We start from the raw sequence: 11,936 nt of genomic DNA on the forward strand, positions 1-11,936 counted from the left end.
TAAATTCCTGGCCACAAATTTCCCTTTCCCTATAGGCTAAGCTACTCAGGATTTGCAGTCTTTCTGGAAACGTCTACTACATGTCCCCCTTCACATGCAACCCCTCCCCGCTTCATACATCATATGCTCATTTAAATTAGGTTCTTCACGACTTTGGGTGGAGAAGTTAATATTTAGTAGTCTATTAAGCCTGTGCTCTGGTCTGACAGTTCAAGAGTTTAGGCTGTGTTCAGTGTCATGTCACCCTCCAACAGATTCCCACTGATTTACCTTGAATTTAAGACAAAGGTCTGTTGCAGCTGCTGCTTTGTTGTTTATACACATAGATAAGGGGAATTGTCTGGTTCCCCACCCTTCTTCCAGCCCCCCTTCAGACACTTCTTCTGTTGTAAAGACACTAGTTACTTTTAATCCCATCAGGTATGCAAACAGTCACTACATCAGGCCTTGTCCAGCCTCACCTTGAATATTACCAGGGATGGGGCCTCAACTACCTGCCTGGGAAACCCCTTCCAGTGTTCCCACACCATGGTGCAGAACTTGTTCCTAACATACAATCTGAATCTCCTCTAATTTCAAACCATTGTCCTTCATCCTATCACTGTAGGCCTTTGTAAACAGTCCCTCTCCAGCCTTCCTGTAGGCCCCGTTCAGGTACTGGAAGGTTGCTATTAGGTCTCCTCTGAACCTTCTCTTCTGCAGGCTGAACAACACCGTCTCACTCAGCCTGTCCTGATAGGAGAGATATTCCAGCCCCTGACCATCTTTGTGGCTCTCCTCTGGACCTGCTCCATTTTGCTCTTGTGTTAAGGGCTCCAGAGCTGAGTGCAGGGCTCCAGGTAGGGTCTTACCAGAGCAAAGTGGCAGAATCACCTCTCACTTCTTTTGATACAGTCCACGTATTAATAGACTGGATTTGATTGTTCATTCCAATGTCACTGCCTGTGGCTGGAAGAACAGAAGAAAAGATGACCTGTGCCCCAGAATCTTTTGCAACTTGTCCCAAGGCCCTAAAGCCTCTTTTAATTGTTGTTGGACTAACAGTCATTACCTTCTCTCCACCTACATGGAAGATCAGTAATGGGTAATAGTCTGAGGACCACACCAGGCTAGGAAGTTTCCTAGTGACGTCCCTAACCCAGGGTCCAGGGACACAGCATACCTCCCTATGAGAAGAGTCTGCCTAACATATTGGACTCTCTGTTCCCCTGAGAAGGGAGTCACCTGTGACTATAACCTTTTTTTTTCTCTTGTGTGTGATGTTGTGATAGGGGTGGTAGGCTCTTTCTGTGTGTAGACACAGTAGGTTGTCTGTTGCCTACTACTACTATAACTAGTAGTAATTTGAAAAGTGCTCAAATAGGAATGTTTCTTGGTGTATTAGTAGGGTATGCAAAGATTTCCCTTTCCTTATTGCAGTTTTAGGCTGTACCATTAAATTTTTCCACAGATCCTGAACAGAAAGTGGTAGAATGTAAATAAATCACCATTGAGTGTAAAAAGGAAAATAATTATAAGTTCTAAACAATCCCATTGGATAGATACATACATACCAGCAAACATAAGCTGGTTGTGTAGGCTAAATTTTTCTCTCTTTTTGGCTTCCTTGCTCTGGGAGACACTAACTTGCTTCTGGCTGGTTTTGCTGACCTTTGCTGTGTTCTTTGTTTTGGCTAAGTACTAAAACCCAATTCCCTTCTCTTTCTCTTGTCCCTTTGTGTCCAGGGGGTAAGGAGGTGAGCAGGGAAGGGAAAGCTATTAGCTCCCCTGTTTTTTTTTTTGCCAGGGGCATTCTGCTGCTCTTTATAAATTGTAAATATCCATAAATATTGTAAATACTGTATATTTTGTACATATTCATTGCATTTCATTGTAGATTGTAATTTTGCTTGTAAATACGGCTTCATTTGCTTCCAGCAGGGCTGGGGGGAATTTTCAACCCACCACAGGACCGAAGATCTTTTCATCTAACCAAAGTGACTGTGACTCAATGCATGAAAATCCATTTTTAAGGGAAAATGTTGAGACCGACAAATCATCTTTTAGTTGACATTTGGAGTTGAGCTGTCTTGCTCTGGAGTATGATGGAAATTGATCACTATCTGTAGTTACTTGTGCAGTCCCTCGTTCCCTCTTCGATAGCATCTGTTTTCACCCTCATTAACTCCAGCAATTTTTCATTTCATCCTCTTTTCTCAAGTGTGTTTTTCTTTAATATTCTGCCTTGATAGTTCCATCATATTAGTTTCTCTTCACATTCCTGTCTTTGGTTCTTTATAACTCTTCACATTCCTGTCTTTGTTTCTTTATAACTCTTCCTACTTTGAGAAGTCACAGATATTTTGTATTGCTCTCTGAAAGTTCCCAAAGCTAAAGAGTGGGAGGCGATCTTCTGCTGCCTTTGCCGCCGTCAGCTGAGAGGAGCTAAGGTCACTGGGCTATCTCTACCATTCTGCATGCATGGAAGAGTGGGAGTACTGTGGAGAGTAGCATATCTCTTGTCAGCAGTAGAGCTCTTTGCTTTCCTTTTCTTCTTACAAATCCTTTTCCCTTTCCTGTCTTTAGAAGAGGGGGAGAGAAGGGAAGGAATCCTTAACATCTCATGCTTGCTAACTGCAGAACTCTGTGAAATGCAGTTCAAACAGAATTGCAGCACTGCTATGTTAGAGGGGCAGCCTTTGTGGTAGGAGGATATTCAATTATTAAATAAAGTTTAGTTCCTGTTAACTCACCTGTGGTGTAAATTGTGTTGAGGATTATGTCCACACTGTGTTTATACGGACTTCTAAGCACAGTTCTTTTGCTGTCATGAAGAGTTTAGCTGTTACCTCAGCTGCAGAAATCACTTTAGTGTAACTTCTGAGTACTTCTATCTACTTCTCAGTCTCTATTCAGTTTTGTTCACATTTCTAGTCCCTTCCCCTCCCCAGCCCTTGTTTACCTCTTAAACATGCCACACATTATAACTCCTCCCAGGTCTCTATAGTAATGGATGTTTACAGAGTTTGAATAGCAGCCTTAATCAAAAAGAGTCCCCTTACATGCTCATCTTAGCAGGTGGCATTGTATGTTTGTTTGGAGACGCATCAGATGTGGAGCAAGGGGGGTGTTACCAAACAGAGTTTAGCAGAACTGGAGAGAGCAGGATGTATTTGGCTTAGCTGCCTGGAAGAGCTGTGTGAGCCCCGAGTCCTGGACATAGAGTGGGTTCCTGTAGCATAACTTGTCTGTCTTTATGTGCTCTTGAATGATGCTTGCAGTCTGGGACTCTTGTCCTAAAAGCTTTGGTGATACATAGTAGAAACAAACAAAAAATATTTGTGTTTCCCCTATGTTATGGTCCTGGAAGCAATGGTAATTTTTTTAAAGCTTTGAGACTAAATATAGATGAGTACTTGAGATGGCATTTCCTGGAGATTTCTGGCCACTTGCACTAAGCCTCGGTGGCCACAAATTCCGGAGGAAATCTGTGTGCTCACAAGGTCATTGAAAATAGTTTGGGTTTTGCCTTTTATGAGAAACTTTTGACTTCAGTAAGTAAAGAAGAAATAAGGGAAATACCTCAGCACAACCTTTCCTGTGCATGATATTCAAAACAACTACAAATTGCTGCTCATATGCAAACCCTTCTATTGTTTTCCTGTTTTCTAGTTAATGTTAGTGTAGCTTTTATTTACAGGTGAATTTGCCACAGAAACAGTTGAAACATTTGTGGGCTCAAAGTGTTTCTGTGGAAAGCAGCTGTGGGGTTTTAAAGCCACTTCTTACACTCAAAGCAACTGAGAGAAGAGCTTTCTGTTCTGGTTGGTTATGTTTTTCTTGGTGTAAAGAACTTTGTGTGCAAAGACATCTGGTGCTTTGTCACAGAGACAGTATGATGGACTTGGAGCTAGGTCACTGCTTCTCCACAAAGTCAACAGCATTTCCTTAAAAATAACTCTGAAGAGCATGAGAAGCACCAGTGGTAAATTACTATGCTTTATTTGTGTGTTTCAGTCTCGACAAAGAGTATTTGACCTTGCTGTGAGTATAAGAGGAGTGTTGCAGGGACATTTTGTATACTTAAAACCAGTATTTTCAACTTTTTACTCCTGTTTACAACCTTTCCTGACTAGGTCCCCTTACTCCTTGCTCCTGGGGTCTGTGATACTTACAGCAAAAAAACCCAAAACTTTTAATATTAATGTTTCTGTATCTTATTACCCTTTAACCAATTATTTGGAAGATAGAGGGATAGGTTAATAAAGCCAGCCTGAGTAATTCAGCAGGACACCAAAACATATGCCTAACTTCAAGTATATCATTCCTTGCATGAGGCATCTCAGGTATTTAAACAGTGCCTGTTCAACTACTAAAGGTGATTGTGCTGGAAGCCAACTGGCTTTAAGTTCAGACTGAGTCAGGGCCTATCTGGCTGCAGGCTGTAGCTCCAGATTTGGGAAGAGTGGGATGTGAATTCAGACTCTGAATGGGTATCAGAAGTGGCTGAGAAATGCTCAGGTGGAGTGCTAACTGTTGTGTAAGTGCTGCTAATGAGAAACTGTATTTGAAGTGTTGTTGGGGGCTCAGGGGAAATTCTCACCTCCTCTTTCACCTGTATTTTAACTGTGTCTGTGCTAAATGAAAAAAATCTTTCTAGAGAGACAGAAAACTGCATTCACAGATACTTCTTATTGAGAGACTATTTTCAGTAACAGCAGCTGTTTTAAAGCTTAACTTTCTTCATCCCAAAGCTATGTGCAGATGAGCAGCATTAGTCAGATGGTGTTTATTTAGGCAGTAATAGTGACCAGACAACCAGATAAAATTCTTATTCTTCCAGGCTGACATGGTTATGGTTAGTTGCAAGTATTCCTCTCTCATGTGCAAAAGGATTAGGAAGCCACAGAGTTTTCCACTGCTTCTTGCCTAATTTCCTGGAACTCTTGGTAGGAAAACTAAAATGTTTAATAAAAGAGAAACTTCAGATTTAGGGTGAACTGCTTAACACTTACACAGAAAGAGATGAAGCATATAAATTGCAGGCTTTTTTCCCTGAGCGCATGCCTTTTCTTACCTTCTGACAAAGTGTGCACACCTCTGCTGAACAGCATCAGTGAAAGCAGAGTTTTGTGATTACCTCATATCAAGGGATGTGGTTCTCATGAGGTGGAAGAAGCCTTCCTCTTGTCCGTGAGTCAGCTACAAAGAAAACTCTAGAAAGAGGCAATCCCAGATTGCCTGTTGTGGTGTTTCTCTAACATGAAGCGGCTACTATTTTCACAGGCAGGGTGGATACTAGAAAAGACTGCTTGGTGTAGCAAAGTAATTTCTAACCTTATTCTTAAATAAGAATTGAGTATTCTGTTGATGCTCTGTATTTGTAAGAGGAAAGGGTAGGGTTTCCCTTGTTTTTCAGAATCTGTGAGTTTCGTTGTTGTTTGAGATGATACAGCTAGCCAGACAGAAACAGATGAATGCAAAGGTGGAAAATGCACGAGTACAACAGGAAGGTGGTTATGATGCAGAAGATGAACCTTAAAGCTAAATAATTAAAACAAATAAAAAGAAGTCTTGCTTTTTTTTTTTTTTAGACTAACCAAATCACACAACAATTGGAAAAGCTGAGGAGAAGATGCAGTCAGCCAAGTCACAGGAGAGCTTCATATATATGTATATACACACAATATTTTTTTATGGCACAGTACACTTTATTTCTTGAGATAAATGTTAGATTCCAATCTCTCTTACTGTAATTAGCTTGAAAATTAATTCTCTTCACACAAGTATCTGGTTATTTTTCCTATTGGGTAATGCAGATGACACATCAGAACAGAATAGAATAGAATAGAATAGAATAGACCAGGTTGGAAGAGACCTTCAAGATCATCGTGTCCAACTCATCAACCAATCCAACCCACCTAAACAACTAAACCATGGCCGCAAGCACCCCATCAAGTCTCTTCCTGAACACCTCCAATGATGGTGACTCCACCACCTCCCCAGGCAGCCCATTCCAATGGGCAATCACTCTCTCTGTATAGAACTTCTTCCTGACATCCAGCCTAAACCTCCCCTGGCGGGAGGAGCATATAGAGGAAAGACCTATAATGAGGTATTTAAAAATGAGGGATAGGAAGAGAGGGCAAGGAGAAGAGCATTTCCATGCTCAATATGTAACTCTAAAGTTAATTTATTTAAAGCTTGTTGAACTACAGTCTGCCCTCAGTGTGATTAGACATTAAAGGGAAAGTATCTTTCATGGAGAATTAGTAGGAGTTGTTTCAACTCTCCTAAGGGTAGTGGAGCAGGTTAACTGAGTTTATTTTCAGTGCTAGCTATTTACAGATGTAACATTTGCTAATAGGATCTGGTTGGTTAGATGTGCCTTCACAGAAAAGAGCACAGGAAAGCAATGGAGGCTGACATTTCAGGAGAGGTTTGGACCAAAGAGTAAGGGGAACAAGGAGCAGTGTAATAACGCATTCACACAGAGCAAGGAACATCATACCCACTTACCTGAGAGACTGAGGGGTTTTAAAGTTTGGGTTGTTGGGTTTTGTTTGTGGTTTTGTTGTTGTGGGGCTTCTTGTTTGTTTGTTTAATTCTGAAAAAATACTGTGAAAATGGCACTGGGTGATAAATTTCAGGTGTCCCTCTCAGGAGCTTTATGGCAAGATGACTTAGACTGAATAATTTGAAAAGACAGGGAATAAGGACAAGTTCAAAGGAGAAGTTAATGAAGTTGTGAACGGGAAGAGGATAAAGGAAAACTGAAACAATTAAAATAGAGCAATCTGGATGAGCAGTCAAGCTGTTTCACAGCCCCACAATTTATAGTGAATGTGGAGTGAATAACACAGGTTTTGCTTGAAAGGAAGCAAAGACTACAGAACAAGGTGTTACCTCTGACAGCGCTGCTGTGAAGGGATAGCCGACAAAATACCACAGAGTGTGTAAATGAGAACAGAGCAGAAAAGAGGAAGACTGAGGAAATACCATGATTTGAAGTTACTTGACCAATCATTTTTGTATATTGCATCATTCTCTGTGCATCAATTCAACCCACAGTCTATGTGTATGCACAAACATAGGTAGGCTTTCCTTCTGCTTGCTAGTCAGTATTTGGTTTTTGACAGCTTGACTTTTTATTTGGGCATGCTGTCCTGCTTCACTAAACCAAGATTTTGCATTGCTTTTACAGAAAGAATTGCCTGTACTTCTAACTTGTGCTCTGTCCACTATTAACATATTAACATTATGGGAGTTTGAAGTTGATTAAGAATGGCACATTCCCACCCTAGGATGTAGGTGGTTTAGATTTTGGTGCCAGTAGCCATCATGTAATCCCTGCTAGTCTGGGGATAGATCATGACTTGCATAGCACAGATGATTAGTCCATATGGGTGAGTAGGCCAGTCTAGGGCTCACTGGCTCTGCTGATTCAGAGTTTCAGGAATTAGAGCTAAATTCCCTTTTTTTTGGCTCCAAGCTGGCAGGTGTGTGTGTGTTTAAAAATTATCAGGGTGGAAGGGAGGTGAGAAACCCACTTTACTTGTAATCTACACTTTGTCCTATGTCCTTGCTTTTGGTACCAGCTACTGTTACGGATACCCCAGCAGCACCAGTAACCTGGGCAGACTCATGTGTGTGGAGGTAGGTGAGCACAGCGTGTGGGCAGGCCAGAATAACCTCATCAACTTGGTAAAGCAGGTGGTTGGGGTGGAAAGGCCATGTGTGAGTGTGACTGGAAAGCCTCTGCAAAGCTGTGGATCTAGGGGGAAGCCATCTCCTGGGATCTGAGAAGTACAGTGCCATGTAAAAAAAACTTCAGAGTGGGCAGGGTGGGCTGGAGTATGACTGATACCAGTGTTTATGCCTACCCCTGAACCACAAGCCAAAAGTGACAGCCCTACTTCTGTCAGACACCCAGTCCACTCTTGTTCACCTCATGCAGTGTCTGTTTGCTGCTGTTTTCATTACCTCTACTTAATTAGCAATTTGGACTGCCTTTCTTGCTGGCCTCATTTACTCTTCCTATTCTTTCTCTCTCCCCCTCCCTTCTCCATGCTTCATTCCTGATGCTTTTTGCCCAACTGGTCAGCTAATGGTTGGTTTCTGTTACTCATGATCCTGATGCATAGGGAGAGTTAACTGCTTGGCTCTCCCTGCAATTGCTTCCTGAATTTTTTAAAAGATGGTGCAATGACAGCTTTCCTATGCTCTTCTTACAGGGTAGCTATCTTGAATAATGTTCCCTGTATATTTTGGTAGGAGTTCAGCTGAATTCTGTCTTTACTTCTTCCAGAAAATTGAAATAGACTCCATCTGGTACTAGAGATTTATTGCAGACTACATGGAAGAGCCAGAACTGGTGCTAATCTTTTCCACATGGAAACACTGATGCACAAAGTTCATAGCATGCCTGAGTAAAAGCAGAGATGCCTTGTCAGCTTTAAAATGTCTCTTGGAAGACAGAATAACTAAACTTGGTTTAATCCTAGAAGCTGCCACGCAGAAGACTGTCATGATACAGGAACAAGAAGTCATGGATAGGGCAGGATGCAACATATTGCAGAAAAAACATTATAAAATGACTACTTTTAAGAAGCCTGCTGCCTTAAGAGATATATCTATGCCTGTTGACTATACTTATTTGTTTAGTATTTTATGATCATCTATGCTTGAACTGTTGCCTAGTGCTGGCTATTGAGTTTAAGTTAATGGTGGCTTGAGTCTCATAGGAGAAAACTGTAAGGTATACTGGGGCAGACATCTTGGGCTGTTTACCCCCTGTGCCAGAAGCCAACTACACTCACACCTTCTCTTTGCCTTCAGGGCCATCAGCTGTCTAGTAAAGCTTCTTTGGCAAGGCACAGAGCAGAATCAAGATGCTTTGTAAGATCTTAACTGGTTTCATACAGGGCCAGCCAAAGGGTAGCTGCATCCTGGGCTTTAGTGGAAACCAGACAGTAGCACTGCACATCTGTCTTGTCTTTCTTCATGCTGCAGAAGTGGTTATCACCACACCTGTGTGCCATACATACACCTGGAGCCAGGGTTCAGCAGTGGACCTGAGCTGATTCCTGTTCTCTGGTGTCACAGCAGTGAGAGCAGCCCAGAGACCAGAGATGCAAAGCCTCAGAGATGCCAACAAAGTAAATTTGGTGCAATTTATGTTAGGAATGTAATAAATTTTGATAGATCCAGAAGGGTCTAGTTGAGTAGGCAATGCACAAGGAGCACATGGGAGCAGGGAGATGCTCTTCCCACAAACTGTAAAGCAGAGAAGCATAATGAAGGGATGCATTTAATCTTTTTGTTTAATAGGATCAAGAGATTAAGGTCTAGTGAGATTTACAAGTATTACAAAGAGTTAGTGTTTTGTTGAGCTGTTTGAATAGCATTTACTAATTACTTTAACATGATTATTGTTAGGATAATTCACAGTCTAAAAACTGCTACTACTCCAGTGTGCCAAGGGCTGCAGAGCACAACAACTAGTACCTTAACTAATCTAACCTAGTTATCTTGACAATCACAGCTCTGAAAGAAGCCTGATAAATATTTAGGTTCTGCATTGGCACTGCCTTTATGTTTAGCATCTAGTTTCATCCACAGCTGCCACTTACCTTTTCTTTTCTTTTTTTTCCCCCTCAGCTATTCTGCTGTAAACAGTCACAGATAAAAAGCTTGCCTCAGTGTGCTGTTATTCTCTCCCTTGATACAGAAGGGATCAGAGTATGCTCTTCACCGTCTCCTGTCAGTGAACTCCAGCCTACTGTCCCACTATTTTCTAGTCTCCTGTGGGTGATCAAATTCATTAGTCATTGTGACATTTTATTTGCACAGGTGCATGTGGGTGGATGATATGACAAGCAATGCAATAGGTACTTCTTGCATGTGTCGCTTTACCATTGCAAACTCTCAGGAGCCCAGGAGTTAGGCATTAGCTGAAGGGACTGGGAGAGGGAAGGCCCCAGGAAGAAGCAGGGTAGGAGGTGGGGATCAGCCTTTGAATTTAGATGAATTTCAGCATCAAATTTCCCCTTCAGAATTAGCACCTGGGTTCTGTTCTCAGCCATCTTGCCCTCTTGGACAGTGACAATTCATTTGTCCCTCAGTTTCCACATCAGTGAGATACATAAAGAATACTCACACAGGTGGTGTGAGTGTGAGTACAGGTGGTTGACAGCAAAAGGTGAAGATATGTCTTCATCCATGATCCTCACACTAGCATTTTCTGTGAGGATGCCTATAGGAAAACTCATGTATATTCAGGTTAACTTACTGAAACCAGTAACTGGAGAGCTCTTCAGGCACTTGCTTTCATATTGCTCTGGTCTTTCCTTATTTAGGACAGACATTGTTCATGGGCAGAAAGAAGCCTGAAGACACAGCAAGACACTGAAACATCAGATTGCAGCATGCTTCCTTGGCCAGAGCCCCCCCTGGCAGCTGTGATTAAGTCCTAGGGCAACTTGACCTGCTTTGGTGAAGGTAACATGCAGTACTCTTCCTCCCCTAAGCTCAGTGCCATATTTACAGACACAGCTTGCCTGTCAGTTACTCCTTCCTGTAAATGGGACTGCACCAACTCCACAATCCCAGCATGAGGGCCAGCTTTCACTGATCCAAACAGCTTAAGCTCCTCTTTACCAGGTAGGCCAGTACAGAGGCATTTTCCTGAGAAACACATTGTGGTTGAAAGTGCAAAAATGTTCTGAAGTGTACTTCTGACAGCTAAACAAAATTAACTACTGCCCCTTCTCTTATTGCTTCTTTGGGCAAATCTTTTCAGGAAACCCTGAAAAATAAGTCAAAATCCTAAAGGAAACCTTTACTTTCCTCTTTCCTCTCCAGTCACAGACTTTCTCCCCCTTTCCAAGCTCTCCAAGTAGTGCTCTTCCATTGCCCCAACCAAGCCTCTTAGAAGCTGAACAAATGTATCCCTTACTCCTCTCTTCCCCTTTATCAGTTCTGTTAGATGGTCAGAGGAGCTGCTTGGTTACCGACTCACCTGGCATCTCAGTTTGACGCCTTTCTCTTCAGGCTTGGCAGCCCTAAGGGACTGGCTCAGCAATCTTCACCAGCAGAAATGTGGCACATTCCTAGGTATCTGTCTACACACCCATCACTTGTCCTCTGTTCCTCACTCTTGGCAACTGTCTTTGGGACAGGCTAATAACTGAAGTCAATCAATTAACAAATTACAGAAGAAACCAAACCACACCTCTGCAGTCATTCTGTACTTTCTCTTACTTTTATTCTCCTACAATTTGTCATTATTCTGCTGAGATAACCTCTAACAAACCCCTTGGAGGTAAAAAATTAATTGCAACTTCAAAATTTGACTCCATGTTATATTTTCTTAGGAAAACTGTTTCTTGTAATGAAATTGTTGGTTTGGGGAATGACATTTCTGAAGCTAGAAGGTACCAGTGAAGAGTAACAATTTCAGATTCGGATCTACTAACACTTAATTGCAACAGAAGGCAAGGTGAATTAAAAGTGACCTGGAATTGATCAGTGTGTGTGAAGACAAATTAGAAAATATTTTTGTAAAGTGACTATCTTTAAAGATGCTAGGGATAAGAAGATGGACAGATGGGCTGAGTCCAACAGGATGGCATTCAGCAAGTCCAAGTGCCGGGTGCTGCACTTTGGTCACAACAACCCCATGCAGAGCTACAGGCTGGGGTCAGAGTGGCTGGAGAGCTGCCAAACAGAAAGGGACCTGGGGGTGCTGATCGACAGCTGGCTGAGCATGAGCCAGCAGTGTGCCCAGGTGGGCACTGCAGAAGGCAAATGGCATGCTGGCCTGTATCAAGAATAGTGTGGCCAGCAGGAGCAGGGAGGTCATTGTGCCCCTGTACTCAGCACCACACCTTGAGTACTGTGTCCAGTTCTGGGTCCCTCAATTTAGGAAGGACATTGCGACTCTTGAACGTGTCCAG

Source organism: Dryobates pubescens, chromosome 6 (genome assembly GCF_014839835.1).
Source record: "Dryobates pubescens isolate bDryPub1 chromosome 6, bDryPub1.pri, whole genome shotgun sequence".
Lineage (NCBI taxonomy): Eukaryota > Metazoa > Chordata > Aves > Piciformes > Picidae > Dryobates > Dryobates pubescens.